This window comes from Dermacentor andersoni, chromosome 4 (assembly GCF_023375885.2).
Source record: "Dermacentor andersoni chromosome 4, qqDerAnde1_hic_scaffold, whole genome shotgun sequence".
NCBI lineage: Eukaryota > Metazoa > Arthropoda > Arachnida > Ixodida > Ixodidae > Dermacentor > Dermacentor andersoni.
The window spans coordinates 198,143,976-198,170,486 of record NC_092817.1 but is presented as its reverse complement, the minus strand read 5'-3'; the positions used below and the strand labels follow the sequence as shown (position 1 = coordinate 198,170,486).

The 26,511-nt window shown below is 48.8% G+C and overlaps 13 non-coding genes and 9 pseudogenes across 13 annotated transcripts; all 22 read left to right on the top strand.

Moving 5' to 3' along the window:
* The first annotated feature begins 1,712 nt into the window (after positions 1–1,712).
* LOC126532989 (5S ribosomal RNA) lies at positions 1,713–1,831 on the top strand (annotated as a pseudogene).
* Positions 1,832–2,344: 513 nt separating this feature from the next.
* On the top strand, positions 2,345–2,463 carry LOC126532997 (5S ribosomal RNA). The gene has a single exon (XR_007599903.1). It is a non-coding gene; the product is annotated as a 5S ribosomal RNA (ribosomal RNA).
* A 1,214-nt stretch (positions 2,464–3,677) lies between these two features.
* LOC126532991 (5S ribosomal RNA) lies at positions 3,678–3,796 on the top strand (annotated as a pseudogene).
* Positions 3,797–4,309: 513 nt separating this feature from the next.
* Positions 4,310–4,428, top strand: LOC126532560 (5S ribosomal RNA). The gene has a single exon (XR_007599825.1). It is a non-coding gene; the product is annotated as a 5S ribosomal RNA (ribosomal RNA).
* A 1,214-nt stretch (positions 4,429–5,642) lies between these two features.
* On the top strand, positions 5,643–5,761 carry LOC126532992 (5S ribosomal RNA; annotated as a pseudogene).
* A 516-nt stretch (positions 5,762–6,277) lies between these two features.
* LOC126532572 (5S ribosomal RNA) lies at positions 6,278–6,396 on the top strand. Its single transcript, XR_007599826.1, has one exon. It is a non-coding gene; the product is annotated as a 5S ribosomal RNA (ribosomal RNA).
* Positions 6,397–6,910: 514 nt separating this feature from the next.
* Positions 6,911–7,029, top strand: LOC126532583 (5S ribosomal RNA). The gene has a single exon (XR_007599829.1). It is a non-coding gene; the product is annotated as a 5S ribosomal RNA (ribosomal RNA).
* A 514-nt stretch (positions 7,030–7,543) lies between these two features.
* LOC126532770 (5S ribosomal RNA) lies at positions 7,544–7,662 on the top strand (annotated as a pseudogene).
* Positions 7,663–8,178: 516 nt separating this feature from the next.
* LOC126532860 (5S ribosomal RNA) lies at positions 8,179–8,297 on the top strand (annotated as a pseudogene).
* A 515-nt stretch (positions 8,298–8,812) lies between these two features.
* On the top strand, positions 8,813–8,931 carry LOC126532837 (5S ribosomal RNA; annotated as a pseudogene).
* A 513-nt stretch (positions 8,932–9,444) lies between these two features.
* LOC126532826 (5S ribosomal RNA) lies at positions 9,445–9,563 on the top strand (annotated as a pseudogene).
* A 513-nt stretch (positions 9,564–10,076) lies between these two features.
* On the top strand, positions 10,077–10,195 carry LOC126532759 (5S ribosomal RNA). The gene has a single exon (XR_007599846.1). It is a non-coding gene; the product is annotated as a 5S ribosomal RNA (ribosomal RNA).
* Positions 10,196–15,594: 5,399 nt separating this feature from the next.
* On the top strand, positions 15,595–15,713 carry LOC126533002 (5S ribosomal RNA; annotated as a pseudogene).
* A 515-nt stretch (positions 15,714–16,228) lies between these two features.
* LOC140217713 (5S ribosomal RNA) lies at positions 16,229–16,347 on the top strand. The gene has a single exon (XR_011894298.1). It is a non-coding gene; the product is annotated as a 5S ribosomal RNA (ribosomal RNA).
* Positions 16,348–16,861: 514 nt separating this feature from the next.
* Positions 16,862–16,980, top strand: LOC140217710 (5S ribosomal RNA). Its single transcript, XR_011894295.1, has one exon. It is a non-coding gene; the product is annotated as a 5S ribosomal RNA (ribosomal RNA).
* Positions 16,981–17,494: 514 nt separating this feature from the next.
* LOC140217705 (5S ribosomal RNA) lies at positions 17,495–17,613 on the top strand. Its single transcript, XR_011894290.1, has one exon. It is a non-coding gene; the product is annotated as a 5S ribosomal RNA (ribosomal RNA).
* A 514-nt stretch (positions 17,614–18,127) lies between these two features.
* LOC140217701 (5S ribosomal RNA) lies at positions 18,128–18,246 on the top strand. The gene has a single exon (XR_011894286.1). It is a non-coding gene; the product is annotated as a 5S ribosomal RNA (ribosomal RNA).
* Positions 18,247–18,761: 515 nt separating this feature from the next.
* LOC140217697 (5S ribosomal RNA) lies at positions 18,762–18,880 on the top strand. The gene has a single exon (XR_011894282.1). It is a non-coding gene; the product is annotated as a 5S ribosomal RNA (ribosomal RNA).
* Positions 18,881–19,394: 514 nt separating this feature from the next.
* Positions 19,395–19,513, top strand: LOC140217694 (5S ribosomal RNA). The gene has a single exon (XR_011894277.1). It is a non-coding gene; the product is annotated as a 5S ribosomal RNA (ribosomal RNA).
* Positions 19,514–20,027: 514 nt separating this feature from the next.
* Positions 20,028–20,146, top strand: LOC126532660 (5S ribosomal RNA). Its single transcript, XR_007599837.1, has one exon. It is a non-coding gene; the product is annotated as a 5S ribosomal RNA (ribosomal RNA).
* A 514-nt stretch (positions 20,147–20,660) lies between these two features.
* On the top strand, positions 20,661–20,779 carry LOC126532682 (5S ribosomal RNA). Its single transcript, XR_007599839.1, has one exon. It is a non-coding gene; the product is annotated as a 5S ribosomal RNA (ribosomal RNA).
* A 5,489-nt stretch (positions 20,780–26,268) lies between these two features.
* Positions 26,269–26,387, top strand: LOC126533009 (5S ribosomal RNA; annotated as a pseudogene).
* The last annotated feature ends 124 nt before the right edge of the window (positions 26,388–26,511 follow it).

Sequence of the window (26,511 nt, the reverse complement as noted above, 5' to 3'; positions counted from 1 at the left end):
GTCGCGATGATGCAGATCGATTTGGCAAAGGCTTTCGACCTCGTCTCGCACAAGGCTTTGTTCTCCATGCTGGAACATGCGAACGTTGGCAAAGTCATAACGGAAGGCGTCATGATGGCGTACAGAGAATGCTTAACGCGCATCATTGTTAATGGGGAGCTCACCGATAGCTTTCCCGTGCTCTCGTCGGTGCGGCAAGGATGCCCGCTGTCGCCCCTTCTATTTGCTGCTTATCTCGAACCACTCTGTTTGGCGATCAGAAATAACGAGCGCATAGCAGGCTATCGGCTGCAGGAAGCACACGTTAAAATTTTGGCATATGCCGACGATATCGCGATTTTCTGCACAACCAAAGCGAGCATTAAGGAGGCAACGACTGTGGTTGAAAAATTTTGTGACTCAACTGCAGCCCAGATAAACTGGGATAAGAGTTACGGCTTCTGGCATGGTAGTTGGGAAGACACGCCGGAGACCTTTTATCGACTGAAGTGGTCGACGTTACCAACCCAATACATGGGTGTGCCTCTCGGAAATTACCGTGAACCTGAATCGTACTGGCTAGATCAAGTGTCGAAAGCAAAGGAAAAGGCTGACGGGTGGAGAGGAAAACAATTGTCAATGTTTTCTAGAGCCACTGTTTGCAACCTTTTTTTAGTTTCTAAGATATGGTACGTTATGAATGTGTTGTGTGCTGCGAGGGTAAGCGTACAAAAAGTTCACCGTGTTTTCGCCATTTTCATTTGGGCCTCCACCTGGGAGAGGATGAGTCGAATGAACTTGTTCCTCCCGGTCAAGAAAGGTGGGCTTGGTTTAGCTCATTTGTTTCTGCGACAAGTTGTCTCACGCTTTGTGTTTTTACGGGATCAAAACGATCCTTTTCTCCGGACAGTGATACAGGTACGGCTGTGTAGACAACTTCCAGGATTCATTGTTTCGACTGTTCATAATATGCCAGGAGCAGTGACTGGTTACCTACGTGAAGTGGTATGTTCATATAAGATGTTGAACGTACGTTTTTCACAGCAATACCTGTCTACCGTTACCAAGAAAAAACTATACAGAGATCTCGTGGACACGATGTTCCCTCCACCTTTGTACCGTTCTCCGCAACGTGGAGGCCCAGGACAAGACGTTTTAAAGAGGGTGAAAAAAATGCCAATACGGCCGTCAGCTAAATCTTTTTTCTTGAAACTGCACACAAACACACTTCCCGTTAAGACCTGGCTTCATGAGAAGGGTATTTTCATCCCCTGGAGCACCGACTGCTTATTATGTAAAAAACCGGAAACAATAGAACATGCATTCTTAGATTGCTGGGACGCCATCTTTCACTGGGATGTTCTACAGAGAACATTGAAAAAACAGTTACCCCTGGACCCATATGGAATACGCTTCTTACCGTTTGATAACGCCGAGGATGTCCCGTATGACCTTATTATGATCCTGAGCCTCCACGCTATGTGGAAAACTAGATTGCAATTTCAAAACGGAGACATTGTTGTTCGATCGGCTCGGGAAAACTTCATTGAGAGTGTTGTGTGTGTAAGAGATGCGTTCAAAGCGCTGCCTGATCCACCACAATGGATCTCCTTATTTGATGAATTAGCGTTGTTAAAAAGATTTTAATACCGTGTTGGCCAAAGTGTGGTCCACACGTTTTATCTTTGTAAACCTTGATTGAGTACGTCGAAGTCGGCAATAAAGAAAAAAAAAAAATCGGCCATACCATGCTGAATACGCCGGTTCTCGTCCGATCCCCGAAGCTAAGCAGCATTGGGCTCGGTCAGTACTTGGGAGGGAGACCACCTGGGAACACCGAGTGCTGATGGCACCCTTCTTTTTGCTTTTTTTTTATTGCGTGCTTCTGTGACTTATTTTTTTTTCTTTTTCTTACACTCACGTGTGGGTGGTTTTATTTACTGTTACGTTCAACTGGCGCAGCCTACTGGTAGAGCCAACGTCGAAGTGCAAAAACAATATGCAAGCCGCTAGGCGATTGTACGCGCAGTGAGGGTGGTAACCGGTATAAGTAATGGTGCAAAATTTAGTCGCACAAACTGCTAACCGTTTACCTATTACACCCGTATCCAGCTCAGTGACAATCAATAACTTGGCTCATTACTAGCGCCAAACGTGGGCTGCAGCGGACGCACATCGTTGCGCTCGTCCTCTTGTTTTATTGCGAGCTCGACTCGGCAGCGACTAACCACAACAAACGGAGCAATCCACGTACACGACGTGTGCCTGTACTGTCAACGGAAAGACAGTGCCGCGTGCGTGCTGTAGCAATACGTTGCGAATGCACATAGCACGATACAGGTGCAGTCGTAAACATAGCATCCCTGCCATCGGCCATACCATGCTGAATACGCCGGTTCTCGTCCGATCCCCGAAGCTAAGCAGCATTGGGCTCGGTCAGTACTTGGGAGGGAGACCACCTGGGAACACCGAGTGCTGATGGCACCCTTCTTTTTGCTTTTTTTTTTATTGCGTGCTTCTGTGACTTATTTTTTTTTTCTTTTTTTTACACTCACGTGTGGTTGGTTTTATTTACTGTTACGTTCAACTGGCGCAGCCTACTGGTAGAGCCAACGTCGAAGTGCAAAAACAATATGCAAGCCGCTAGGCGATTGTACGCGCAGTGACGGTGGTAACCGGTATAAGTAATGGTGCAAAATTTAGTCGCACAAACTGCTAACCGTTTACCTATTACACCCGTATCCAGCTCAGTGACAATCAATAACTTGGCTCATTACTAGCGCCAAACGTGGGCTGCAGCGGACGCACATCGTTGCGCTCGTCCTCTTGTTTTATTGCGAGCTCGACTCGGCAGCGACTAACCACAACAAACGGAGCAATCCACGTACACGACGTGTGCCTGTACTGTCAACGGAAAGACAGTGCCGCGTGCGTGCTGTAGCAATACGTTGCGAATGCACATAGCACGATACAGGTGCAGTCGTAAACATAGCATCCCTGCCATCGGCCATACGTAAGCGGATAAGCTCGGATTTAATAGATATTATGTTCCCAGAACCATTATACCGATTAATGTACCGCGAAGGCCAAGGGAAAGATGTCCTAAAACGTGTGAAACGAATGATTGTACCAGGGGGAGTGAAAACATTCTTTTTTAAACTACATACTAATACCTTGCCTGTAAAAACATGGCTAGAAGAAAGAGGGGACTATTTACCATGGGGGACTAACTGTTTGATTTGCAAGAAACCAGAAACTATAGAACACGTTTTTCTGGACTGTTGGAGTGCGGTCTTCTTTTGGGATATTATGCAAAGAACTATTAAAAAAGAATTGCCGTTAACAGCGCATGGTATCCGTTACCTGTCCACAGTGCAAGACAGTACACCTTATGACATGTTCTTTCTTCTCGGCCTTCACAGTATCTGGAGAAACCGCATGGCTGTAAGGAATTGTGATATAAATGTGAGAACAGTAAACTCGTATTTTGCTGAGAATGTCAGTAAACTGCGGGAAGTTTTTCAGAAGTTAGCGTATGACGATGATCTGTTGTCATTGATGGATGCACTTGCCAAAATGAAAGTTTTGTAATCTCAACCGCAAGCTCCAAGCGCAGCGGTGGGAAAGTGAATATTGTCAGATGGTGGGAGCAGTATGTATTGATGTATTTGTTGATTGTCTGGAAATAAAGAAAAAAAAAAATCGGCCATACCATGCTGAATACGCCGGTTCTCGTCCGATCCCCGAAGCTAAGCAGCATTGGGCTCGGTCAGTACTTGGGAGGGAGACCACCTGGGAACACCGAGTGCTGATGGCACCCTTCTTTTTGCTTTTTTTTTATTGCGTGCTTCTGTGACTTATTTTTTTTTCTTTTTTTTACACTCACGTGTGGGTGGTTTTATTTACTGTTACGTTCAACTGGCGCAGCCTACTGGTAGAGCCAACGTCGAAGTGCAAAAACAATATGCAAGCCGCTAGGCGATTGTACGCGCAGTGAGGGTGGTAACCGGTATAAGTAATGGTGCAAAATTTAGTCGCACAAACTGCTAACCGTTTACCTATTACACCCGTATCCAGCTCAGTGACAATCAATAACTTGGCTCATTACTAGCGCCAAACGTGGGCTGCAGCGGACGCACATCGTTGCGCTCGTCCTCTTGTTTTATTGCGAGCTCGACTCGGCAGCGACTAACCACAACAAACGGAGCAATCCACGTACACGACGTGTGCCAGTACTGTCAACGGAAAGACAGTGCCGCGTGCGTGCTGTAGCAATACGTTGCGAATGCACATAGCACGATACAGGTGCAGTCGTAAACATAGCATCCCTGCCATCGGCCATACCATGCTGAATACGCCGGTTCTCGTCCGATCCCCGAAGCTAAGCAGCATTGGGCTCGGTCAGTACTTGGGAGGGAGACCACCTGGGAACACCGAGTGCTGATGGCACCCTTCTTTTTGCTTTTTTTTTTATTGCGTGCTTCTGTGACTTATTTTTTTTTTCTTTTTTTTACACTCACGTGTGGTTGGTTTTATTTACTGTTACGTTCAACTGGCGCAGCCTACTGGTAGAGCCAACGTCGAAGTGCAAAAACAATATGCAAGCCGCTAGGCGATTGTACGCGCAGTGACGGTGGTAACCGGTATAAGTAATGGTGCAAAATTTAGTCGCACAAACTGCTAACCGTTTACCTATTACACCCGTATCCAGCTCAGTGACAATCAATAACTTGGCTCATTACTAGCGCCAAACGTGGGCTGCAGCGGACGCACATCGTTGCGCTCGTCCTCTTGTTTTATTGCGAGCTCGACTCGGCAGCGACTAACCACAACAAACGGAGCAATCCACGTACACGACGTGTGCCTGTACTGTCAACGGAAAGACAGTGCCGCGTGCGTGCTGTAGCAATACGTTGCGAATGCACATAGCACGATACAGGTGCAGTCGTAAACATAGCATCCCTGCCATCGGCCATACGTAAGCGGATAAGCTCGGATTTAATAGATATTATGTTCCCAGAACCATTATACCGATTAATGTACCGCGAAGGCCAAGGGAAAGATGTCCTAAAACGTGTGAAACGAATGATTGTACCAGGGGGAGTGAAAACATTCTTTTTTAAACTACATACTAATACCTTGCCTGTAAAAACATGGCTAGAAGAAAGAGGGGACTATTTACCATGGGGGACTAACTGTTTGATTTGCAAGAAACCAGAAACTATAGAACACGTTTTTCTGGACTGTTGGAGTGCGGTCTTCTTTTGGGATATTATGCAAAGAACTATTAAAAAAGAATTGCCGTTAACAGCGCATGGTATCCGTTACCTGTCCACAGTGCAAGACAGTACACCTTATGACATGTTCTTTCTTCTCGGCCTTCACAGTATCTGGAGCAACCGCATGGCTGTAAGGAATTGTGATATAAATGTGAGAACAGTAAACTCGTATTTTGCTGAGAATGTCAGTAAACTGCGGGAAGTTTTTCAGAAGTTAGCGTATGACGATGATCTGTTGTCATTGATGGATGCACTTGCCAAAATGAAAGTTTTGTAATCTCAACCGCAAGCTCCAAGCGCAGCGGTGGGAAAGTGAATATTGTCAGATGGTGGGAGCAGTATGTATTGATGTATTTGTTGATTGTCTGGAAATAAAGAAAAAAAAAAATCGGCCATACCATGCTGAATACGCCGGTTCTCGTCCGATCCCCGAAGCTAAGCAGCATTGGGCTCGGTCAGTACTTGGGAGGGAGACCACCTGGGAACACCGAGTGCTGATGGCACCCTTCTTTTTGCTTTTTTTTTTTATTGCGTGCTTCTGTGACTTATTTTTTTTTCTTTTTTTTTACACTCACGTGTGGGTGGTTTTATTTACTGTTACGTTCAACTGGCGCAGCCTACTAGTAGAGCCAACGTCGAAGTGCAAAAACAATATGCAAGCCGGTAGGCGATTGTACGCGCAGTGACGGTGGTAACCGGTATAAGTAATGGTGCAAAATTTAGTCGCACAAACTGCTAACCGTTTACCTATTACACCCGTATCCAGGTCAGTGACAATCAATAACTTGGCTCATTACTAGCGCCAAACGTGGGCTGCAGCGGACGCACATCGTTGCGCTCGTCCTCTTGTTTTATTGCGAGCTCGACTCGGCAGCGACGAACCACAACAAACGGAGCGATCCACGTACACGACGTGTGCCTGTACTGTCAACGGAAAGACAGTGCCGCGTGCGTGCTGTAGCAATACGTTGCGAATGCACATAGCACGATACAGGTGCAGTCGTAAACATAGCATCCCTGCCATCGGCCATACCATGCTGAATACGCCGGTTCTCGTCCGATCCCCGAAGCTAAGCAGCATTGGGCTCGGTCAGTACTTGGGAGGGAGACCACCTGGGAACACCGAGTGCTGATGGCACCCTTCTTTTTGCTTTTTTTTTTATTGCGTGCTTCTGTGACTTATTTTTTTTTCTTTTTTTTACACTCACGTGTGGGTGGTTTTATTTACTGTTACGTTCAACTGGCGCAGCCTACTGGTAGAGCCAACGTCGAAGTGCAAAAACAATATGCAAGCCGCTAGGCGATTGTACGCGCAGTGACGGTGGTAACCGGTATAAGTAATGGTGCAAAATTTAGTCGCACAAACTGCTAACCGTTTACCTATTACACCCGTATCCAGCTCAGTGACAATCAATAACTTGGCTCATTACTAGCGCCAAACGTGGGCTGCAGCGGACGCACATCGTTGCGCTCGTCCTCTTGTTTTATTGCGAGCTCGACTCGGCAGCGACTAACCACAACAAACGGAGCAATCCACGTACACGACGTGTGCCTGTACTGTCAACGGAAAGACAGTGCCGCGTGCGTGCTGTAGCAATACGTTGCGAATGCACATAGCACGATACAGGTGCAGTCGTAAACATAGCATCCCTGCCATCGGCCATACCATGCTGAATACGCCGGTTCTCGTCCGATCCCCGAAGCTAAGCAGCATTGGGCTCGGTCAGTACTTGGGAGGGAGACCACCTGGGAACACCGAGTGCTGATGGCACCCTTCTTCTTGCTTTTTTTTTTATTGCGTGCTTCTGTGACTTATTTTTTTTTCTTTTTTTTACACTCACGTGTGGGTGGTTTTATTTACTGTTACGTTCAACTGGCGCAGCCTACTGGTAGAGCCAACGTCGAAGTGCAAAAACAATATGCAAGCCGCTAGGCGATTGTACGCGCAGTGACGGTGGTAACCGGTATAAGTAATGGTGCAAAATTTAGTCGCACAAACTGCTAACCGTTTACCTATTACACCCGTATCCAGCTCAGTGACAATCAATAACTTGGCTCATTACTAGCGCCAAACGTGGGCTGCAGCGGACGCACATCGTTGCGCTCGTCCTCTTGTTTTATTGCGAGCTCGACTCGGCAGCGACTAACCACAACAAACGGAGCAATCCACGTACACGACGTGTGCCTGTACTGTCAACGGAAAGACAGTGCCGCGTGCGTGCTGTAGCAATACGTTGCGAATGCACATAGCACGATACAGGTGCAGTCGTAAACAGAGCATCCCTGCCATCGGCCATACCATGCTGAATACGCCGGTTCTCGTCCGATCCCCGAAGCTAAGCAACATTGGGCTCGGTCAGTACTTGGGAGGGAGACCACCTGGGAACACCGAGTGCTGATGGCACCCTTCTTTTTGCTTTTTTTTTTTATTGCGTGCTTCTGTGACTTATTTTTTTTTTCTTTTTTTTACACTCACGTGTGGTTGGTTTTATTTACTGTTACGTTCAACTGGCGCAGCCTACTGGTAGAGCCAACGTCGAAGTGCAAAAACAATATGCAAGCCGCTAGGCGATTGTACGCGCAGTGACGGTGGTAACCGGTATATGTAATGGTGCAAAATTTAGTCGCACAAACTGCTAACCGTTTACCTATTACACCCGTATCCAGCTCAGTGACAATCAATAACTTGGCTCATTACTAGCGCCAAACGTGGGCTGCAGCGGACGCACATCGTTGCGCTCGTCCTCTTGTTTTATTGCGAGCTCGACTCGGCAGCGACTAACCACAACAAACGGAGCAATCCACGTACACGACGTGTGCCTGTACTGTCAACGGAAAGACAGTGCCGCGTGCGTGCTGTAGCAATACGTTGCGAATGCACATAGCACGATACAGGTGCAGTCGTAAACATAGCATCCCTGCCATCGGCCATACCATGCTGAATACGCCGGTTCTCGTCCGATCCCCGAAGCTAAGCAGCATTGGGGTCGGTCAGTACTTGGGAGGGAGACCACCTGGGAACACCGAGTGCTGATGGCACCCTTCTTCTTGCTTTTTTTTTTATTGCGTGCTTCTGTGACTTATTTTTTTTTTCTTTTTTTTACACTCACGTGTGGGTGGTTTTATTTACTGTTACGTTCAACTGGCGCAGCCTACTGGTAGAGCCAACGTCGAAGTGCAAAAACAATATGCAAGCCGCTAGGCGATTGTACGCGCAGTGACGGTGGTAACCGGTATAAGTAATGGTGAAAAATTTAGTCGCACAAACTGCTAACTGTTTACCTATTACACCCGTATCCAGCTCAGTGACAATCAATAACTTGGCTCATTACTAGCGCCAAACGTGGGCTGCAGCGGACGCACATCGTTGCGCTCGTCCTCTTGTTTTATTGCGAGCTCGACTCGGCAGCGACTAACCACAACAAACGGAGCAATCCACGTACACGACGTGTGCCTGTACTGTCAACGGAAAGACAGTGCCACGTGCGTGCTGTAGCAATACGTTGCGAATGCACATAGCACGATACAGGTGCAGTCGTAAACATACCATCCCTGCCATCGGCCATACCATGCTGAATACGCCGGTTCTCGTCCGATCCCCGAAGCTAAGCAGCATTGGGCTCTGTCAGTACTTGGGAGGGAGACCACCTGGGAACACCGAGTGCTGATGGCACCCTTCTTTCTGTTTTATTTTATTGCGTGCTTCTGTGACTTATTTTTTTTTTCTTTTTTTTACACTCACGTGTGGTTGGTTTTGTTTACTGTTACGTTCAACTGGCGCAGCCTACTGGTAGAGCCAACGTCGAAGTGCAAAAACAATATGCAAGCCGCTAGGCGATTGTACGCGCAGTGACGGTGGTAACCGGTATAAGTAATGGTGCAAAATTTAGTCGCACAAACTGCTAACCGTTTACCTATTACACCCGTATCCAGCTCAGTGACAATCAATAACTTGGCTCATTACTAGCGCCAAACGTGGGCTGCAGCGGACGCACATCGTTGCGCTCGTCCTCTTGTTTTATTGCGAGCTCGACTCGGCAGCGACTAACCACAACAAACGGAGCAATCCACGTACACGACGTGTGCCTGTACTGTCAACGGAAAGACAGTGCCGCGTGCGTGCTGTAGCAATACGTTGCGAATGCACATAGCACGATACAGGTGCAGTCGTAAACATAGCATCCCTGCCATCGGCCATACCATGCTGAATACGCCGGTTCTCGTCCGATCCCCGAAGCTAAGCAGCATTGGGCTTGGTCAGTACTTGGGAGGGAGACCACCTGGGAACACCGAGTGCTCATGGCACCCTTCTTTTTGCTTTTTTTTTTATTGCGTGCTTCTGTGACTTATGTTTTTTCTTTTTTTTACACTCACGTGTGGGTGGTTTTATTTACTGTTACGTTCAACTAGCGCAGCCTACTGGTAGAGCCAACGTCGAAGTGCAAAAACAATATGCAAGCCGCTAGGCGATTGTACGCGCAGTGACGGTGGTAACCGGTATAAGTAATGGTGCAAAATTTAGTCGCACAAACTGCTAACCGTTTACCTATTACACCCGTATCCAGCTCAGTGACAATCAATAACTTGGCTCATTACTAGCGCCAAACGTGGGCTGCAGCGGACGCACATCGTTGCGCTCGTCCTCTTGTTTTATTGCGAGCTCGACTCGGCAGCGACTAACCACAACAAACGGAGCAATCCACGTACACGACGTGTGCCTGTACTGTCAACGGAAAGACAGTGCCGCGTGCGTGCTGTAGCAATACGTTGCGAATGCACATAGCACGATACAGGTGCAGTCGTAAACATAGCATCCCTGCCATCGGCCATACCATGCTGAATACGCCGGTTCTCGTCCGATCCCCGAAGGTAAGCAGCATTGGGCTCGGTCAGTACTTGGGAGGGAGACCACCTGGGAACACCGAGTGCTGATGGCACCCTTCTTATTGCTTTTTTTTTTTTATTGCGTGCTTCTGTGACTTATGTTTTTTCTTTTTTTTACACTCACGTGTGGGTGGTTTTATTTACTGTTACGTTCAACTGGCGCAGCCTACTGGTAGAGCCAACGTCGAAGTGCAAAAACAATATGCAAGCCGCTAGGCGATCGTACGCGCAGTGACGGTGGTAACCGGTATAAGTAATGGTGCAAAATTTAGTCGCACGAACTGCTAACCGTTTACCTATTACACCCGTATCCAGCTCAGTGACAATCAATAACTTGGCTCATTACTAGCGCCAAACGTGGGCTGCAGCGGACGCACATCGTTGCGCTCGTCCTCTTGTTTTATTGCGAGCTCGACTCGGCAGCGACTAACCACAACAAACGGAGCAATCCACGTACACGACGTGTGCCTGTACTGTCAACGGAAAGACAGTGCCGCGTGCGTGCTGTAGCAATACGTTGCGAATGCACATAGCACGATACAGGTGCAGTCGTAAACATAGCATCCCTGCCATCGGCCATACCATGCACATTCTGCTTCCGGCAGCCGAGCTGAGCGGTCAGCAGAGTCATGGGCTCCAGTGGAGCAGCGACAGCGGCCACTTTAGGCCGCGGAAACAGGCTAAACGACGACAAGGATTATGCCTTTATTTTGCCGCAACTGCCCAAAGGTCAATTGGTGATTAATACCGTCTTTTTGCACGGTGATGTACGTGCGAGACCGTACAAGGTGGAAGATTTCCGGGACGCCCTTCTGCCGACGGGCTTGCTGCCTGATGTGGTATGCATAGGGGCGTACCAGATCAACCACGTCTGGGCAGTGACCTTCAGTGATGCGAGTGCCACAAAAAGGCTTCTGGACCTCAAGGAACTCCAAGTGAAGGGACGACGGTGCGTCATCGTTGACCCGCAGGATCAGCAGGTGAAGCTAAGGCTTCACTGGCTGCTGTACGGCGTGGCCGACGAGGACGTTCGGACCCCATTCGCGGCTTTCGGCAAGGTGGAGGAGGTGAGCCGGGAGCGATGGCGCGTCGAAGGCATGACAACGAAGACCTCAACCACCAGGACCGTCGTTCTCAAATTGAAAAGCGGCATGAAAGTGGAGGACCTGCCACATCAGATACGCATCGGCGGAGAGTTGGCCTTGGTCGTCGTGCCCGGTCGACCGATGCAGTGCCTGCGCTGCCACGGCACGGGACACGTCCGCCGTGAGTGCAGAGTCCCCCGATGTACCTTATGCAGACGTTTCGGCCACGTCGACGAGGACTGCGTAAGATCTTATGCCACCGTAACAGGCCCAGTAGCTAGTGAAGTTGCGGAAGAGCACGTCATGGACGTGGCCGAAGCGGAGGACGCTGCTAAAGGAACGCTAGACACGGTCTCGACAGCGACAGCCAGTGGGACGACGGCTTTGGGCGTGGTCAGCAAGGTGGCTGAAACTACCGTGAAGCCGAGTGGGACGGTGCAGGGCGCGACCGCTGAGGGCCAGCCTACGCGGAGCAGTAGTGAGGACCCGCCCGACAACGATGCGACGGCAATGCAGCAGGAGGAGGCCGTCCTCGACGGCGACCGGACTTCGACTCTTGGTGCGCCAGTCAAGCGCCCGCATGACCAGACTAAGGACCGCAACGACGGCGCGACCAGCACCAGCGAAGGGCCGCCGACAAAGACACCTCTTGGGAGGCGCACGAGCTTAAAACCAAAGCCGAATGTCCCACCTGAGAGAAAGCCTGCGGACAAAGTGCCGCCCACAAACAACGCCGGGAAACCGGGAGGTCCCGGAGGCGGCTAGCCGAGGGCTAGTCGTGAACGGTAAGCACCATGCTCCGGGCCTACTTTTCTCTTTAGCTCAACATGGCTCAGATACCGTCCCTTAATATTGCCACTTTAAACGTGAGAGGGTTGGCGGCTAGTCGTAGGCAAAGTCAAGTCCTGCGGTTGGTTACTGACCACGACGTCGACGTACTAGCCGTCCAGGAAACTAAGGTTGACGGGGAGGAGGAGACCGGGAGCATGGTGCGCCGTTTCACGTCTAGGTATTTTGCGGTGGTAAGCCATGCGTTAGGCACGGCTGGGGGGTGCATTCTTTTTGTGAAGAAACTGCCCGGACTGCAGATTCAAAGTACCTTTTCTTGTCAATCTGGAAGGATTGTTTTTTGCGATATTGTTTTGTGCGAGTTTCAGTACCGTGTCATATGCGTATATGCGCCCAATTCAGTAGAAGAGCGTGCCCGTTTCTTTTTGAACCTTTCGCAGTATGTTCGATGCGATAAGCGCGTTATGCTCTTAGGAGACTTTAATTGTGTAATGAGCGCTAGTGACAGAGCCAATAATGCCGGTGTGCGTGACAGAAGCAGTGAAGTCTTGTCAAAACTAATTAGTGAAAATGAACTAGATGACGTTTTTGATTGTCTGGAAGGGGGGCGTGACGTGACACTCACACGTTTTCAGGGCAGTAGCCATGCGCGGTTGGACCGAATCTACATTTCGCTGAATACAATTCCAAGATGCCACGGTTATTCTGTAGTACCCGTATCGTTCTCAGATCACTGTCTCGTAATATGTAATGTCGGTATAGGGAAACGGAAACATGCGTTTAATTGGGAGATGTGGAAAATGAATGCCTCGTTATTAAATGATGAATCTTTTGTAAAGGCAGTACGGAATGCCATTGATGAAATACGCAAAGATGAAGCTGAAACAATAGCTGAAAAGTGGGAATGTTTCAAACAAAAAGTTAAAATGAAAGCCTTAGAAAGGTCAAGCTGCCTCAAATTTGAGAAGGAATATAAAGAAATGGCTTTGCGAACACTACTTCAGCAGCTGATAACGCTGGAGTGCAGAGAGCCTGGTCTGTACAAAGACGATCTGCGGAGCGTCAAGGAAAAGCTTGAACAGTTCGATAAAGAACGTTATCAAGGTGCCATCGTGCGAGCACGAGCAGATGTATTAGCGGCGGGGGAGACGCCCACAAAAAGGGCGCTTGGACTCGAGAAGGCGCACGGACGGCGAAACCATGTGGATAAGATTTTAATGAACGGGGTTCTTGTTGACGACAACGAAAGCATAGGACGCGCCTTCTGTCAGTACTACCAGTCGCTCTTTGCATTTAAGGCAGCGAATGTAGAGAGTTTCAAAGCCGATTTTCTTCAGCGGATGCCGAGACTGGGAGATGACGCTAAAGAACGATTGGAAGGCAACATTACCGAGAACGAAGTTGAAAAGGCAATCGGCGATTTGAACTCGGGCAAGTCGCCTGGGCCTGATGGACTCTGTGCGGGGTTATATAAGGCTTTCAAAAGAGAACTGGCCCCATTGTTAGCAGACGTATTCAATGACGCGTACAAGAAGAAATTATTGCCCCCATCTTTTGGAAAAGCGCACACAATACTAATCCCTAAGAGTGATCAAACAGACAAACTCAGATTCGTGTCATCCTATAGACCGATATCACTAACAAACATTGATTACAAGATCTTTATGAAGATTTTAGCTGCGAGACTTCAAGGCGTCATCAAGGAAATTGTTGGAGACCACCAAACTTGCGGCATCAAGGGGCGGTCCATTTTTTCGAACATCCATCAGATGCGGAGCGTGCTCGAGTGCTGTGACGTCACCGATGGTGGCGTTGCAGTTCTTCAGCTCGATTTGGAGAAAGCGTTCGATTGTGTCGCTCACGTTATTTTGTTTGCCATCTTGGATCATGTTAATGTCGGTTCCATCATCAGGGAGGGCGTGGCCTTGGCGTACCAGAATTGCACAACAAGATTAATTGTCAATAAGTGTCTGGGGGCCCCCATTAACATCATGCGTTCAGTACGCCAAGGCTGTCCCCTCAGTCCGCTGTTATTTGTCATATACATAGAAGCAATGTGTGTAGTAATTAACGGAAATGACAAAATACGTGGTTTCAGATTAGCAGCGACAGAGGTGAAGCTGCTCGCATATGCAGATGACATTGCAGTGTGTTGCACAGACAAACCAAGTGTAACGGAAACAGCATCGGCAGTGAAACATTTCTGTGATGTCACGGGTAGTAGAATAAATTGGGGCAAATCCCTAGGCCTGTGGCACGGGAAATGGGAGTCTGCACCGGACAACTTCGCGAACCTCAACTGGGTAAAAACGCCGACGAGGTATCTGGGCGTTCCTCTCAATAGCTACAATAGTAGCGATGAATATTGGAGGAGCCAAGCCAATGAAATGAAAGAAAAGGCGGACAGATGGAAGGATGTGAAGCTGTCAATTTTTGCAAGGGCGACAGTCTGTAATATGTGTTTTGTCACGAAGTTATATTATGTCATGCAAGCGTTGTATTGCTCGAGAGCAAATGTGCAAAGGCTGCACAGAGTGTTTGCTGTTTTCATCTGGGGGTCAACATGGGAAAGGTGCAGCCGAACAAATTTGTTTAGAAGAGTGAAAGACGGGGGTGTGGGTTTGGTTCATCTTTTTGTTAGACAACTAGTAAACCGATTCTTGTTTTTTCGCGATGTGCGCCATCCTTTCTGCGCACAGTATGCCAGCTCAGGTTGAGCGGTGCTTTGCCGGCACATGTCGTTAGTACGGCATGCGTTACCGGATCACTTCGTGGCTTCTTTAAGGAAGTGGCCGACAGCGTAAGATTTCTTTCTGTTCGATTTTCAATGGATTACCTTTGCGATATTAAAAGGAAAAGATTGTATAAAGATGTGTGCGACATTGTTTTCCCAGTGCCGTTATACAGAGCCATTTACAGTGGAGGGCCAGGACTTGATGTACTTAAACGCGTAAAACGCATGGAGGTGCCACCAGGGGTAAAAACGTTTTTTTTTAAGCTTCACACCGGTACGCTCTCAGTGAAGACTTTCATGGAAGAGCGAGGTTGTATCGTACCATGGGGAACGCATTGATTGATCTGCAAAAAGCAGGAAACCTTAGATCACGTTTTCTTGGAATGTTGGCAGGGCTTCTTTTTCTGGGACGTCTTAAAGCGAACCCTGAAAAAAGAGTTACCGGTGGACCCTCAAGGGATAAGGTATCTGACAATTAAGGATGATGACGGGGTTCCATATGATTTCATTATGTTAAACGCTCTCCACAGTATATGGCGGGCTCGTATGGCAGGGTACTATTGTGATCCTGACGCTAGGCCCGCTCGCGTTTATTTCAGAGAATGTATGTCGCGATTCATAGAAATACAGAAAATGCAACAATGTGTTCCGGAATGGCTGTGGAGGCTAGAACCTCTGACAGCCATGAAGGAATTTTAAGTTGACAACGCCTGTCCAATAGGGACAGACGGCTTTGTTGTATGGTGTGACTCTTTTCTTTCCTTTTTGTTTGTATTGCAATTGTGATACTGTAATGTGTGGAAACTGCACGTTCTGCGAAAACACCGGTAATAAATAAAAAAAAAAAATCGGCCATACCATGCTGAATACGCCGGTTCTCGTCCGATCCCCGAAGCTAAGCAGCATTGGGCTCGGTCAGTACTTGGGAGGGAGACCACCTGGGAACACCGAGTGCTGATGGCACCCTTCTTTTTGCTTTTTTTTTTTATTGCGTGCTTCTGTGACTTATTTTTTTTTCTTGTTTTTACACTCACGTGTGGTTGGTTTTATTTACTGTTACGTTCAACTGGCGCAGCCTACTGGTAGAGCCAACGTCGAAGTGCAAAAACAATATGCCAGCCGCTAGGCGATTGTACGCGCAGTGACGGTGGTAACCGGTATAAGTAATGGTGCAAAATTTAGTCGCACAAACTGCTAACCGTTTACCTATTACACCCGTATCCAGCTCAGTGACAATCAATAACTTGGCTCATTACTAGCGCCAAACGTGGGCTGCAGCAGACGCACATCGTTGCGCTCGTCCTCTTGTTTTATTGCGAGCTCGACTCGGCAGCGACTAACCACAACAAACGGAGCAATCCACGTACACGACGTGTGCCTGTACTGTCAACGGAAAGACAGTGCCGCGTGCGTGCTGTAGCAATACGTTGCGAATGCACATAGCACGATACAGGTGCAGTCGTAAACATAGCATCCCTGCCATCGGCCATACCATGCTGAATACGCCGGTTCTCGTCCGATCCCCGAAGCTAAGCAGCATTGGGCTCGGTCAGTACTTGGGAGGGAGACCACCTGGGAACACCGAGTGCTGATGGCACCCTTCTTTTTGCTTTTTTTTTTATTGCGTGCTTCTGTGACTTATTTTTTTTTCTTTTTTTTACACTCACGTGTGGGTGGTTTTATTTACTGTTACGTTCAACTGGCGCAGCCTACTGGTAGAGCCAACGTCGAAGTGCAAAAACAATATGCAAGCCGCTAGGCGATTGTACGCGCAGTGACGGTGGTAACCGGTATAAGTAATGGTGCAAAATTTAGTCGCACAAACTGCTAACCGTTTACCTATTACACCCGTATCCAGCTCAGTGACAATCAATAACTTGGCTCATTACTAGCGCCAAACGTGGGCTGCAGCGGACGCACATCGTTGCGCTCGTCCTCTTGTTTTATTGCGAGCTCGACTCGGCAGCGACTAACCACAACAAACGGAGCAATCCACGTACACGACGTGGGCCTCTACTGTCAACGGAAAGACAGTGCCGCGTGCGTGCTGTAGCAATACGTTGCGAATGCACATAGCACGATACAGGTGCAGTCGTAAACATAGCATCCCTGCCATCGGCCATACCATGCTGAATACGCCGGTTCTCGTCCGATCCCCGAAGCTAAGCAGCATTGGGCTCGGTCAGTACTTGGGAGGGAGACCACCTGGGAACACCGAGTGCTGATGGCACCCTTCTTTTTGCTTTTCTTTTTATTGCGTGCTTCTGTGACTTATTTTTTTTTCTTTTTTTTACACTCACGTGTGGGTGGTTTTATTTACTGTTACGTTCAACTGGCGCAGCCTACTGGTAGAGCCAACGTCGAAGTGCAAAAACAATATGCAAGCCGCTAGGCGATTGTACGCGCAGTGACGGTGGTAACCGGTATAAGTAATGGTGCAAAATTTAGTCGCACAAACTGCTAACCGTTTACCTATTACACCCGTATCCAGCTCAGTGACAATCAATAACTTGGCTCATTACTAGCGCCAAACGTGGGCTGCAGCAGACGCACATCGTTGCGCTCGTCCTCTTGTTTTATTGCGAGCTCGACTCGGCAGCGACTAACCACAACAAACGGAGCAATCCACGTACACGACGTGGGCCTCTACTGTCAACGGAAAGACAGTGCCGCGTGCGTGCTGTAGCAATACGTTGCGAATGCACATAGCACGATACAGGTGCAGTCGTAAACATAGCATCCCTGCCATCGGCCATACCATGCTGAATACGCCGGTTCTCGTCCGATCCCCGAAGCTAAGCAGCATTGGGCTCGGTCAGTACTTGGGAGGGAGACCACCTGGGAACACCGAGTGCTGATGGCACCCTTCTTTTTGCTTTTCTTTTTATTGCGTGCTTCTGTGACTTATTTTTTTTTCTTTTTTTTACACTCACGTGTGGGTGGTTTTATTTACTGCTACGTTCAACTGGCGCAGCCTACTGGTAGAGCCAACGTCGAAGTGCAAAAACAATATGCAAGCCGCTAGGCGATTGTACGCGCAGTGACGGTGGTAACCGGTATAAGTAATGGTGCAAAATTTAGTCGCACAAACTGCTAACCGTTTACCTATTACACCCGTATCCAGCTCAGTGACAATCAATAACTTGGCTCATTACTAGCGCCAAACGTGGGCTGCAGCGGACGCACATCGTTGCGCTCGTCCTCTTGTTTTATTGCGAGCTCGACTCGGCAGCGACTAACCACAACAAACGGAGCAATCCACGTACACGACGTGTGCCTGTACTGTCAACGGAAAGACAGTGCCGCGTGCGTGCTGTAGCAATACGTTGCGAATGCACATAGCACGATACAGGTGCAGTCGTAAACATAGAATCCCTGCCATCGGCCATACCATGCTGAATACGCCGGTTCTCGTCCGATCCCCGAAGCTAAGCAGCATTGGGCTCGGTCAGTACTTGGGAGGGAGACCACCTGGGAACACCGAGTGCTGATGGCACCCTTCTTTTTGCTTTTTTTTTTATTGCGTGCTTCTGTGACTTATTTTTTTTTCTTTTTTTTTACACTCACGTGTGGGTGGTTTTATTTACTGTTACGTTCAACTGGCGCAGCCTACTGGTAGAGCCAACGTCGAAGTGCAAAAACAATATGCAAGCCGCTAGGCGATTGTACGCGCAGTGACGGTGGTAACCGGTATAAGTAATGGTGCAAAATTTAGTCGCACAAACTGCTAACCGTTTACCTATTACACCCGTATCCAGCTCAGTGACAATCAATAACTTGGCTCATTACTAGCGCCAAACGTGGGCTGCAGCGGACGCACATCGTTGCGCTCGTCCTCTTGTTTTATTGCGAGCTCGACTCGGCAGCGACTAACCACAACAAACGGAGCAATCCACGTACACGACGTGTGCCTGTACTGTCAACGGAAAGACAGTGCCGCGTGCGTGCTGTAGCAATACGTTGCGAATGCACATAGCACGATACAGGTGCAGTCGTAAACATAGCATCCCTGCCATCGGCCATACCATGCTGAATACGCCGGTTCTCGTCCGATCCCCGAAGCTAAGCAGCATTGGGCTCGGTCAGTACTTGGGAGGGAGACCACCTGGGAACACCGAGTGCTGATGGCACCCTTCTTTTTGCTTTTTTTTTTATTGCGTGCTTCTGTGACTTATTTTTTTTTCTTTTTTTTACACTCACGTGTGGGTGGTTTTATTTACTGTTACGTTCAACTGGCGCAGCCTACTGGTAGAGCCAACGTCGAAGTGCAAAAACAATATGCAAGCCGCTAGGCGATTGTACGCGCAGTGACGGTGGTAACCGGTATAAGTAATGGTGCAAAATTTAGTCGCACAAACTGCTAACCGTTTACCTATTACACCCGTATCCAGCTCAGTGACAATCAATAACTTGGCTCATTACTAGCGCCAAACGTGGGCTGCAGCGGACGCACATCGTTGCGCTCGTCCTCTTGTTTTATTGCGAGCTCGACTCGGCAGCGACTAACCACAACAAACGGAGCAATCCACGTACACGACGTGGGCCTCTACTGTCAACGGAAAGACAGTGCCGCGTGCGTGCTGTAGCAATACGTTGCGAATGCACATAGCACGATACAGGTGCAGTCGTAAACATAGCATCCCTGCCATCGGCCATACCATGCTGAATACGCCGGTTCTCGTCCGATCCCCGAAGCTAAGCAGCATTGGGCTCGGTCAGTACTTGGGAGGGAGACCACCTGGGAACACCGAGTGCTGATGGCACCCTTCTTTTTGCTTTTCTTTTTATTGCGTGCTTCTGTGACTTATTTTTTTTTCTTTTTTTTACACTCACGTGTGGGTGGTTTTATTTACTGTTACGTTCAACTGGCGCAGCCTACTGGTAGAGCCAACGTCGAAGTGCAAAAACAATATGCAAGCCGCTAGGCGATTGTACGCGCAGTGACGGTGGTAACCGGTATAAGTAATGGTGCAAAATTTAGTCGCACAAACTGCTAACCGTTTACCTATTACACCCGTATCCAGCTCAGTGACAATCAATAACTTGGCTCATTACTAGCGCCAAACGTGGGCTGCAGCAGACGCACATCGTTGCGCTCGTCCTCTTGTTTTATTGCGAGCTCGACTCGGCAGCGACTAACCACAACAAACGGAGCAATCCACGTACACGACGTGGGCCTCTACTGTCAACGGAAAGACAGTGCCGCGTGCGTGCTGTAGCAATACGTTGCGAATGCACATAGCACGATACAGGTGCAGTCGTAAACATAGCATCCCTGCCATCGGCCATACCATGCTGAATACGCCGGTTCTCGTCCGATCCCCGAAGCTAAGCAGCATTGGGCTCGGTCAGTACTTGGGAGGGAGACCACCTGGGAACACCGAGTGCTGATGGCACCCTTCTTTTTGCTTTTCTTTTTATTGCGTGCTTCTGTGACTTATTTTTTTTTCTTTTTTTTACACTCACGTGTGGGTGGTTTTATTTACTGCTACGTTCAACTGGCGCAGCCTACTGGTAGAGCCAACGTCGAAGTGCAAAAACAATATGCAAGCCGCTAGGCGATTGTACGCGCAGTGACGGTGGTAACCGGTATAAGTAATGGTGCAAAATTTAGTCGCACAAACTGCTAACCGTTTACCTATTACACCCGTATCCAGCTCAGTGACAATCAATAACTTGGCTCATTACTAGCGCCAAACGTGGGCTGCAGCGGACGCACATCGTTGCGCTCGTCCTCTTGTTTTATTGCGAGCTCGACTCGGCAGCGACTAACCACAACAAACGGAGCAATCCACGTACACGACGTGTGCCTGTACTGTCAACGGAAAGACAGTGCCGCGTGCGTGCTGTAGCAATACGTTGCGAATGCACATAGCACGATACAGGTGCAGTCGTAAACATAGAATCCCTGCCATCGGCCATACCATGCTGAATACGCCGGTTCTCGTCCGATCCCCGAAGCTAAGCAGCATTGGGCTCGGTCAGTACTTGGGAGGGAGACCACCTGGGAACACCGAGTGCTGATGGCACCCTTCTTTTTGCTTTTTTTTTTATTGCGTGCTTCTGTGACTTATTTTTTTTTCTTTTTTTTTACACTCACGTGTGGGTGGTTTTATTTACTGTTACGTTCAACTGGCGCAGCCTACTGGTAGAGCCAACGTCGAAGTGCAAAAACAATATGCAAGCCGCTAGGCGATTGTACGCGCAGTGACGGTGGTAACCGGTATAAGTAATGGTGCAAAATTTAGTCGCACAAACTGCTAACCGTTTACCTATTACACCCGTATCCAGCTCAGTGACAATCAATAACTTGGCTCATTACTAGCGCCAAACGTGGGCTGCAGCGGACGCACATCGTTGCGCTCGTCCTCTTGTTTTATTGCGAGCTCGACTCGGCAGCGACTAACCACAACAAACGGAGCAATCCACGTACACGACGTGTGCCTGTACTGTCAACGGAAAGACAGTGCCGCGTGCGTGCTGTAGCAATACGTTGCGAATGCACATAGCACGATACAGGTTCAGTCGTAAACATAGCATCCCTGCCATCGGCCATACCAAGCTGGATTCCACTTCCGGCCACCGAGCGTGACGGACGTGTAAATCATGGGCTCCGTAGGAGCGGCTTCAGCGGCCCAGACGGGCCGCGGTACCAGGATTTCTGCCTCGGACGACGAGTATCAAGTTGTTTTGCCTAGTCTGCCAACAGGGCGTTTTGTTTTGAATACCATTTTTCTACACTGTGATATCAGGGCCCGCCCATACCGGGTGGAAGATTTTCGCGACGCGCTCGCCCAGTTATCGCTCCTGCCGGAAGTGGCTGCTCTCGGGGCCTACCGTATGAGCCATGTGTGGGCCATCACCTTCAAGGACAGCGACGCGGTGAAAAAGATCGTCAGCGTTGGAGAGCTGCAGGTCAAGAAGGGCCGGTGTCTCGTCATCGACCCCGCCAACCAGGACGTACGCCTGAAAGTGCATTGGCTGCTGCCCAGCGTTCCTGACGAGGACGTACGTTTTGCCTTCGCGCCGTTTGGAAAGGTCACCGACGTAGTCCGCGAGCGCTGGCGGGTTCACGGCGTGACTGATAAGAACTTAACAACAAGGCTGGTTACGCTGAAGTTGAAGCCGGGCGTAAAGCTCGACGACCTTCCGCATCAGGTGAGCGTCGCCGGGGAACTGGCTCTCGTGGTTGTGCCGGGCAGAGCTCCTCTCTGCCTACGCTGCCGCGGCACGGGCCACATTCGTCGAGAGTGCCGCATTCCACGGTGTGGTGCCTGCCGACGCTTCGGTCATGAGGACAGCCAGTGCGAGCGCACGTACGCTAGCGTCACCGGACCCGTGGGCAATGAGGACAACTCCGCCCTACTCATGGACGAGGCGGACATGGAGGACACGTCGACCGCGGCGGGTGAAGCAGCTGACGTCGTGGCAAAGCCGGCGGTGCGGCTTGAACAGGAGGAGAAACAAGTCGCTCAGGCTGTCTTCACAGGACACCAACAAGCGACTGCAGAGGGCACCGCGGCCATGCCGAATGCTGAAGAGAAAACCCCACCTGATGCGGAGGTGACCTCCTCCCTCGTTGAACCTGAAGGCATGGACACCCTTACCGGCCCAACTACCCAACCGACGGGAAAACGGCCCCACAACCAGACCGTTAGCCGGACGGCGAAACAGGACGGCAGCGGCGGCGACGAGCCACCGCCCAAAGCGACAGGTATAAGGAGGTCGACCTTGAAGCTTCGGCCGAACGTTACGGTCGATCCACGGCAGGCGGGTAAACCGCCTCCGTAATTCCGTGCTGTCTAGTTCGAATGGGGTTGGGGGGTTGGTGAGTGCAATGGCCGTCATCCTGAGCGCTAGTTTTTCAGAACCTTGCCAGGAAGGGGGGCTCAAGTTGCACTTGAGTGCCCTTTCCGGAAGGTCGAGCGGCGTCTCCTTTAGAGGCATTCCACGTGGTTGCCGGCGCACCTTCATGAGCGCTCATACTTGTGTAATTGTGATGGGCACCATTCTACCGTGTAGTCATGGCGGTTAATTTCGAAGGAATGCTACGTGTAGCAACGTTAAATGTACGAGGGCTCAGTGCAAGAAGACGGCAATGTCAGCTAAGTCGTCTGCTCTTGGATAATGACTTACATATAGTAGGAATCCAAGAAACGAAAATTGAGAGCCAAGAGCTAACCGACAGAATGGTGTCCAATTTTAGAGCGCACTTTGACGTGTGCGTTTGTCATGCGGTTGGTGGATCAGGCGGCTGCGCTATATTCCTAAGAAATAATTTTGGCATTTGTATGCAGTCAGTGTTTTCGTGTGAAACTGGGCGCCTCTTAGTGGCTGATTTCTGTTTTGAGGATGTGGATTACCGTGCTATTTGTATCTATGCGCCGAATATTGAAATGGACCGTCGATCTTTCTTTGAGCGTCTTGAAGCGTACGTAAACTGTTCCAAGGTCGTAATACTGCTGGGTGATTTTAACTGTGTTTGCTATGCTGAAGACCGAGCAAAATGTTCACGCGTTCGTGATAAGAGTGCCGAATTTCTTAACGCAGTGGTGCATGATTATGACCTGGAAGATGTGGGTAGTGTTTTTGCAGGCGGTACTCGGCCGCGTTTTACCCACTTCCAACGTGACAGCCACGCTCGATTAGATAGATTATACGTGTCAGCCGAACTAGTGCCCTTCTGTTGCGAATATGATGTGCAAGCAGTAGCATACAGTTATCACTGCTTGGTAACTGCCACGTTCGGGAAAGGACAGAGCAATCGGCCCTTTAACTGGGATCTCTGGAAAATGAATGCGCAGTTGTTGAATGACGATCCTTTTGTCGATGCTGTAGCGAAGGAACTAGAAAACCTGACTTCAGCCAAGCCATTAAGCTTTGCCATTCAATGGGAAGAATTTAAACAGAAAGTAAAAACAATGGCCATTGAAAGAAGCAGTGTCATTCGACACAACCTGAAACAAGCAGAAACAAAGCTTCGCCAGCAACTGCAATTTTTTATTAGCATGGAAAGTGTCGAGCCTGGTGTGTATGTTAACGAATTAAAGGAAGTGAGAACTGAACTAGAAAAGATAGATACAGAAAAATACAGAGCAGCACTTGTGAGATCAAGGTCTGAGAAGTTGTGGGCGGCAGAAACTCCAACGAAACGAGCTTTATCAGACGAGAAAAAGTACGCTTGTCGGAAAGAAATCCGCCAGCTAGCTAAAGGCAATCACATTACATCCGACAAAAATGACATCAAGCAAGGGATCGCCGATCACTTTAAAGATATTTTAGCTCATCCGCGGAATCCTAAATGTAACTACCAGAATGAATTTCTCTCGCTGATGCCAAAGCTCGATGAAGAAGTCAGGACACGGCTGGAACTGCCAATTAGCCTGAGTGAGATAGAGTGCGCAATAGACGAGTTAACCATCGGTAAAGCACCTGGGCCAGATGGCTTGGGGGCCGCTTTCTATAAAACCTTCAAGTCTGCATTGGCCCCTGTTCTTCACGAAGTTATCAGCGAAGCGTATGAGCGAAAAAGATTGCCCTTGTCATTCACAACCTCGCATATCGTGCTAATTCCGAAGAGTGATGACGAGGAAAAACTTTTGTTGCCAGGGTCATATCGTCCGATAACTCTAGCCAATGTCGACTATAAAATATTCACGAAAGCTTTGGCCAAACGACTGCAAAGTGTAATTAAGACATTGGTAGGGCCGCACCAGACTTGTGGCATTAAAGGCCGCAGCATTGCAACGAATGTACACACGGCTCGAAGTGTGCTTGAGTGCTGCGATGTGTTTGGCGATCACGTCGCGATGATGCAGATCGATTTGGCAAAGGCTTTCGACCTCGTCTCGCACAAGGCTTTGTTCTCCATGCTGGAACATGCGAACGTTGGCAAAGTCATAACGGAAGGCGTCATGATGGCGTACAGAGAATGCTTAACGCGCATCATTGTTAATGGGGAGCTCACCGATAGCTTTCCCGTGCTCTCGTCGGTGCGGCAAGGATGCCCGCTGTCGCCCCTTCTATTTGCTGCTTATCTCGAACCACTCTGTTTGGCGATCAGAAATAACGAGCGCATAGCAGGCTATCGGCTGCAGGCAGCACACGTTAAAATTTTGGCATATGCCGACGATATCGCGATTTTCTGCACAACCAAAGCGAGCATTAAGGAGGCAACGACTGTGGTTGAAAAATTTTGTGACTCAACTGCAGCCCAGATAAACTGGGATAAGAGTTACGGCTTCTGGCATGGTAGTTGGGAAGACACGCCGGAGACCTTTTATCGACTGAAGTGGTCGACGTTACCAACCCAATACTTGGGTGTGCCTCTCGGAAATTACCGTGAACCTGAATCGTACTGGCTAGATCAAGTGTCGAAAGCAAAGGAAAAGGCTGACGGGTGGAGAGGAAAACAATTGTCAATGTTTTCTAGAGCCACTGTTTGCAACCTTTTTTTAGTTTCTAAGATATGGTACGTTATGAATGTTTTGTGTGCTGCGAGGGTAAGCGTACAAAAAGTTCACCGTGTTTTCGCCATTTTCATTTGGGCCTCCACCTGGGAGAAGATGAGTCGAATGAACTTGTTCCTCCCGGTCAAGAAAGGTGGGCTTGGTTTAGCTCATTTGTTTCTGCGACAAGTCGTCTCACGCTTTGTGTTTTTACGGGATCAAAACGATCCTTTTCTCCGGACAGTGATACAGGTACGGCTGTGTAGACAACTTCCAGGATTGATTGTTTCGACTGTTCACAATTTGCCAGGAGCAGTGACTGGTTACCTACGTGAAGTGGTATGTTCATATAAGATGTTGAACGTACGTTTTTCACAGCAATACCTGTCTACCGTTACCAAGAAAAAACTATACAGAGATCTCGTGGACACGATGTTCCCTCCACCTTTGTACCGTTCTCCGCAACGTGGAGGCCCAGGACAAGACGTTTTAAAGAGGGTGAAAAAAATGCCAATACGGCCGTCAGCTAAATCTTTTTTCTTCAAATTGCACACAAACACACTTCCCGTTAAGACCTGGCTTCATGAGAAGGGTATTTTCATCCCCTGGAGCACCGACTGCTTATTATGTAAAAAACCGGAAACAATAGAACATGCATTCTTAGATTGCTGGGACGCCATCTTTCACTGGGATGTTCTGCAGAGAACATTGAAAAAACAGTTACCCCTGGACCCATATGGAATACGCTTCTTACCGTTTGATAACGCCGAGGATGTCCCGTATGACCTTATTATGATCCTGAGCCTCCACGCTATGTGGAAAACTAGATTGCAATTTCAAAACGGAGACATTGTTGTTCGATCGGCTCGGGAAAACTTCATTGAGAGTGTTGTGTGTGTAAGAGATGCGTTCAAAGCGCTGCCTGATCCACCACAATGGATCTCCTTATTTGATGAATTAGCGTTGTTAAAAAGATTTTAATACCGTGTTGGCCAAAGTGTGGTCCACACGTTTTGTCTTTGTAAACCTTGATTGAGTACGTCGAAGTCGGCAATAAAGAAAAAAAAAAAAAAATCGGCCATACCATGCTGAATACGCCGGTTCTCGTCCGATCCCCGAAGCTAAGCAGCATTGGGCTCGGTCAGTACTTGGGAGGGAGACCACCTGGGAACACCGAGTGCTGATGGCACCCTTCTTTTTGCTTTTTTTTTTTATTGCGTGCTTCTGTGACTTTTTTTTTTCTTTTTTTTACACTCACGTGTGGGTGGTTTTATTTACTGTTACGTTCAACTGGCGCAGCCTACTGGTAGAGC